Source organism: Leptonychotes weddellii, chromosome 11 (genome assembly GCF_054177405.1).
Source record: "Leptonychotes weddellii isolate Sample4059 chromosome 11, ASM5417740v2, whole genome shotgun sequence".
Taxonomy (NCBI): Eukaryota; Metazoa; Chordata; class Mammalia; order Carnivora; family Phocidae; genus Leptonychotes; species Leptonychotes weddellii.
Window position 1 is genome coordinate 3,575,707 of NC_138379.1, and position 6,123 is coordinate 3,581,829.

The window sequence follows — 6,123 nt, forward strand, 5'->3', positions numbered from 1 at the left end:
GTGAACTGGGGGTGGGGGGGACAGAGTCCCGATGACCCATGAAGCAGAGGCTTCTGGCCCTCCCTGCCGCACCAAATTGCTGGGGGTCCCTCAGCAGACACATCTGGCTTAAAAAGGAAATACGCTCTTTCACGACTTAAGTCTTTTTATTTTTAGAACGGGTGACTCATCTCCACCACGGGGACACTGCAGGCTGCTCTCGGGGGAGCTCGCCAAGGCTGAGTGCCTGTTCCCCGGCCAAGCGGGGTTTGGGGGAGAGGGCCAGGGGGCCGGGCCGTCCTGCCACACTTGGGGCCGATGTCCAGCTGAGAGGTGAGGCAGTCGCCCCCCATCCACCTGCCCCTGCAAAATATCTAGTCTCAGGATGCCGGGGACACCGGAAGGGTGGCTGGGCAGAGGGTGGCTTGTGGCACGTCCCTTCTGGGGAATGAAGTCAGGACCAGTGAGCCGTTTCTAGAGGTCTCCACTCCCCATCCTGTCCCCATGCAGACTGGCCACGGAGGCGGCCCAGGTGTCCCTGCACCAGCCTGGCTGTGTCCTCCTCAATGACCCTCCTCCGGGGGAAAGAGCCGGGTGCCAAGTCCCTGGGGCGGGAAGAATGAGCCAGTTCCCACGCTGCATGGCTTTGTGGGGAGGGGTGGGGGGGCATTTCTAGTGATGAAATTAGTGCACAGACTGTGGGGCCACCCCTCCGCCCGCCTCCTGCCCCTAAACACACAAACACAGACCCTCCCTGAGCCCCTCCGGACCCTCACCTTGGGGATTTGAACTTGCTGTGCTTTTTCACTATGTATAACCTAGTTGTTTCTTTACTTCTTTCTTACCAAAAAAAAAAATGCATGCACATTATAGAAAAAAATAGAAACTCCACATAAAGCTGATATGGAGCGACAGAACAGGACGGAACATGGGATGGGAGAAGGCATATGTGTTTTCTTGAAAGTGCGTGGAACCGCTCCAGATGAGACACAAGAAGCTGGCACCATGGGCTGCGCCTACCGGCGGGGGTTAGGTCACTGGGGGAGAGGCAGGAAGCAGGCCGGCTTTTCCAGGGATCCCGTTCTGTGGTTTTCAGGGTGGCGGGGAGCAGGAAAGGAAGGTGCAGGAGTCAGGAACATCCCCAAAGCCGCCCTCACTTCTGACCCCGATTGCAAGTTCAAGAGTCCCCAAGCCACCCTGAGGTTCACTACTCCTTAGAAGGACTCCAGACTCACCGGAGGCTCCATGGTTTATTACAGCAAGAGGATACAGACCAAAATCAGCCAAGGACAGAGGTGCGTGGGAGCAGAGTCCAGATAGGGTGCATGCACAGAGCTTCTGGTTGTCCTCTCCTCATGGGGTCATGGACGGTGTCAGCTCCACCCCACGAGGATGTGTGACACACACAGAGTATCACCAACCAGGAAGCTTCCCCCCAAAATGAGCTTTGGTGTGCAGTTTTGTTGGGCTGGACCCCCTAGACATGGTTGACCACCGACGTATCCAGCCTTCAGTCTCCAGCCCCTCTGGAGATCAGGTGGAAACAAAACCCCTATAACAAATCCCATTGTTAGACTGTCCCAAGTGGCCCAGGGTCCCAGGTACACAAGGACACTTTGATCAAGCAGAACATTCCAAGAGCCTAAGATCCCCTCCCAGGGCAAAGATCAGAACTCTCTTTGGATAGTTTAATTCATCACTACCCAGAACTTCATACAACTAGGATGACTAACCATCCCAGTGCGCCCAAGACGCTCCTGATTTTAGCCACCACAGATGTGTCACAGGGAACCCCCAATCCCAAGCACACCCCTCAGTCCCATGACAATTAGCCACCCTACACGTGAGCACCCTCCACCCTCCCAAAAAAGGTAGTGGCTTTGTTCTGTGCAGTCTTGGCTAGGCTGCAGTGACATTTGCCAGAGTGCATGGCCCAGAAGGCTGGTCTGGAGGAGTCTTCGGTGTTTGCACTCTGAAGGTCCGAGTGGGGCGCCAGGCTCCTCCTGCAGGTCACCGGGCATCAGAGTAGGAAGTGAGAGACAGACAGGGTCAGGTCTGTCTTCGAGGGTCAGGTGTGACCCCCTCCTCTGCCCCTGCCACTTTCCTTCCCTACCAGCCCCCTCACTCCCTGGGTCTCCCACCTGCAGGAAATCTGCAGCATCCAAGTGCACCCCAAAATCTATGGGAGGGAACAATTCAACCTTCCAAGCATCTGACTCATGTCTCATGAAGTTTGCTCCCAGGTACTCTGTTCTTCACGTTGTTCTTATAAATGGGGTCCTTTGTGCCAATGTACCCCTGTATAGACTGCCTGTAGCATGTGGTTTCTCCATAGTGACCTGGGCCCACCCACTTCCCTGAATTGTTAACCATTTGCCATCATTCTCAGTGGATGCTCTTCCGTTTTTCCCAAGAGACCATCCAGCTCACTGTGACTAACGTGAGTCTGTCCTTCTCTTCCCCAGTGTCCCTACCTCTCTGTACTTGCTTCCTCTTTCCCAGTCATTCAAGCCCTGCCTCACCTCAGAACCCCATCCAGCGGCTGTGAGCACCTTCCCCTCCATGGGGACGCTGCGGGCACTACCCTACTCGTCGTGATGCTACCTTCCCTGTTAAGAGAGAATTACATTTTCAAGTTAAAAACATAGCAACGTATTATCTATTTCTTCTGTTTCATGATGCATTTTATTGAGATCGGATGTGAATTTTATCCAAATAGCTTTGGAAATAAATCTAAGGAAACTAAGAAATTATTTTTCTCTTTGGAGCTATTACTATAGGAAATAATATTATCTGATTTTCTAGTATTCAACCATCCTTGCATTTCTGGAACCCACCACGCTTGGTCATGATGTTTTACCCCTCTGATGCAATGCTTTAATTCAGTGATTCGAATTTTTGGGTCAACATTTCTAAGTGACATTGGCATGCATTTCTTCTTTCTGTGCTATCTTTGGCGGATTTGGGTATCAATGAGATGCTTACTACATAAAAAGAATTGGGAGCTTTCCTTCTTATATGAGCTAGAGGAGTGTAAATAGTGTTGAGTATTTGGTGTGGTAGGAGTCCTCCTTTGAAGTATTCTGGGCCTTTATACCTTTTTGTCTTAAAGGAGGTGTTATGTGTGGTCTTAGCCTCCCAATAACCAAGCTTGTGGTTAGACTGGCCCCTGTAGTTCTTACTGTGATTACAAGATGCTCTTCAGCAGCAACCATCAGGAAACTTTGAAAAAAGGAAGGTTTAGACCTGGAAAGTACACAGCACACCTGGGGCCATAGCAAGGCTTTGGGTTACAGCTGGAGAGTCAGAGAGTACATGGCTCTGGGGTTCTGCTTTTATTCAGGTCAAGGGTGGGAGCCTAGGGTTTCATGAGCTCACTCTTTACTGGTAAATTTAACGCATAAGAATGTGATTGATTGTTGGGGTTTTTTTCTCTCAAAAATACCACTGAACTATATATACACTTAAAAATGGTTAAGATGGGGGGTGTCTGGGTGGCTCAATCAGTCAGTTAAACTTCCGACTCTTGATTTCGGCTCAGGCCATCTCAGGGTCATGAGATCAAGCCCCACGTCAGGCTCCATGCTGGGTGGGGAGTCTGCTTGGGATTCTCTTTCTCCCTCTCCCTTTGCCCTTCCCCCCAAATTGTGCTCACTCTCTCACTCTAAAAAAAAAAAATGGTTAAGATGGTAAATTTTACATTGTGTGTATTTTAACACAATGTTTTAAAAGAAAAAGAAAAAAGGAGAAGGAAGTCCATAAGAAATGTTATTTTTAAAAAATCCAGGACCTGGGGACATTTAATTCTATCACTTTGGTATTACACTAATTTCCTCTTATCTTTATTTCTCTGTCTTCTGTGTTTCTTAGCTTTGTTCTGGTGTTCTTTTTTAAGTTTATTGAGCCATATACTTAATTCATCAATTTTCATTCTCCCTTATTTGTTCATATAAGTATTTAAGGTAAGAACAGCTTTAGCTGCATCTCATAAGCTCTGGTGTGTAGTACTTACATTATTATTTCAAACTGTCCTCCTGAAAGCCCCCTTCTGCGTTCCTATAACACATAGTTCATGTGCCCACCAGGGCACTTTCTCTACATTATGCAATTCTGGCACAATGCTGTGTGATATAAAAATGTGAGCTGCATATGTACTTTTAAATTTTCTAGGAGCAACATTAAAACACATTAGAAGAAACAGGTAAGTGCCCCTGGGTGGCTCAGTCATTAGGCATCTGCCTTCAGCTCAGGTGATCTGAAAAACGAAGGGGTAAAAAAAAGCTTCTCCTGCTGAAGTCACTGTTTACTTGTCTGTTACTTGCAGCTGGATGCAGTGGCTGCCTGGTATCAGGCCAGGGCACATCCTCTCATGCACTCAGACGCCATGGCTTGAGTGCTCGTTCTGAGCCAGGCATGCGTCGTGAGGCTGTAGATGGATGGATGGTGTGTGGATGCAGAGACCTGCACGCATCAGAATTTGTCAGTTGTGAATAAAGAAACCAATGCAAACTGGCTTGAGAGGGGGGGAAAAAAAGAAATATATGGACTAGTGTAAGTGGAAAGGGGCTCAAATAACACTGACAGAATCTGGTCTTCTTCCGGGGTCTTGTGTTGGTAGCAGCCTCCTGTTCCTGTCCTCTCTCCAGACAACCCCCACAGAAAGGGTTGCAGTGAGAGCCCCAGAATTCTGGCCCACTGGACCAAATGGTGAACCTCACGTGTGTTGGGGGGGGTGCCGTTCCACGCACCCGTGTGCACACGCAGGCGGCAGGTGGCTTACGGGCAGGCTGGAGACACAACAGCAGGCTGTGTGAACTGACTTTTCCTCCATCAGAGCAGGGGTGGGGAGCGCTCTGCCCGAGAGGGAGGGGTCTCCCAGGACATGGAAGTTTCAGTTTTAAAACTGGGGCAGTCCGAGGCCAACCAGAATGGTCGGCCACCCTCCTTGTTATACGACCGTGGTAACAACCGTGATTCTTCTTAAAGAGATCAGTAAAATCACGCACGGTCATTTTAAAGAGAACTGGACGACATTTTCCTTAAGAACAATGAGAACACCTTCTCCCCTAATCCTGCAATCCGGTTCTTGACACAGTGAGGATGTCGGTTCTGCTGGGCCACTGGCCAATACAATGGCCCAGAGGACAGCCACCCCCCGCCTCAGCCCTGGATGAATCCATGCATGGAAACCCCACCCTGTGCAGACTTCCCAGACTGTCATCTGTAAGAAAAGATCCTCACCTCTAAACCATCCTCCAAGACACCCCACCAGCAAAAGTCTCTGGTGTTGGTCTGTCCCGCCCCCAGAAGGTCACTGCTTCTGCTGACCAGTTCCCCAGTCCCTGCGGTTGTCTCGAGCATAGCAGGTCCTTCAGGAGCAAGACAAGATCTTCACGGTGTCGGTGAGCTCATCAGGTCCCACCGCATCCCCGGCTCAGGCCCATCGCCCCTCTGCCAGGATGCCGAAAGGCCAGGGGGCGCGGCTCCTGGCCGGGGTTTCCTGAGTCTGCTCGCCCAGCTCAGTGACATCAGCTCCCTAAGACTCTGCTCTGACAGAAGTCCCCAGTCCCCATGGGAAGGCACAGTGCAACTGGGGACATCTTGCCCCTGCCCCTGCTTCTTGGTCGGGGGCGGGGGGCACTTGGCCATCGTGTTTGCTAAAATCTGCAGGGCGATTAGAATCTGCCGCCAGGATGAGAAGCACCCAGCTACCACCTGCTGCTCAGGCAGGGTGTGATGGGGAGGTGGGCGGCAAGGAAGTGCCAGATTCTTGGCTCGTGTCGAGCTTCCTGCCTGCCAGCCTTCGGAGGAGCGTCTCAGCCACACACTTAAAAGCAGAAAGGAAGAAAGGGCCCTGGGTTCCTGGCTTCTCTTCTCCATTGGCCTCCACACGTCCCATGGTGTGCAGAATATGGGGGGCTTGCCACCCCACCCCTCATCCAACCCTCCTCATACGCTTCTGAGGGAGGCAGGGATTATTGTGCCCATTTTAGAGATGGAGAAAGAGAGTTTACCCACAGTCAACCAGAGCTGGGCTTGAACTCAGGTGTCGCAAGTCTGTCCTAAGACCCTCCAGGGGTCTGCTTAAGGGAGAACCAAGGCAGTTGTCTGAACTATTATTCCTCCCTGGGGGGGGGGGGGGGG

At 51.1% G+C, this 6,123-nt stretch overlaps 1 long non-coding RNA gene across 1 annotated transcript; it reads left to right on the plus strand.

The window, feature by feature from the left end:
- The first annotated feature begins 214 nt into the window (after positions 1-214).
- On the plus strand, positions 215-2,713 carry LOC115944609 (uncharacterized). The gene is made up of 4 exons (XR_014138439.1): positions 215-312; positions 1,076-1,274; positions 2,127-2,222; positions 2,445-2,713. It is a non-coding gene; the product is annotated as an uncharacterized LOC115944609 (long non-coding RNA).
- Positions 2,714-6,123: the final 3,410 nt, after the last annotated feature.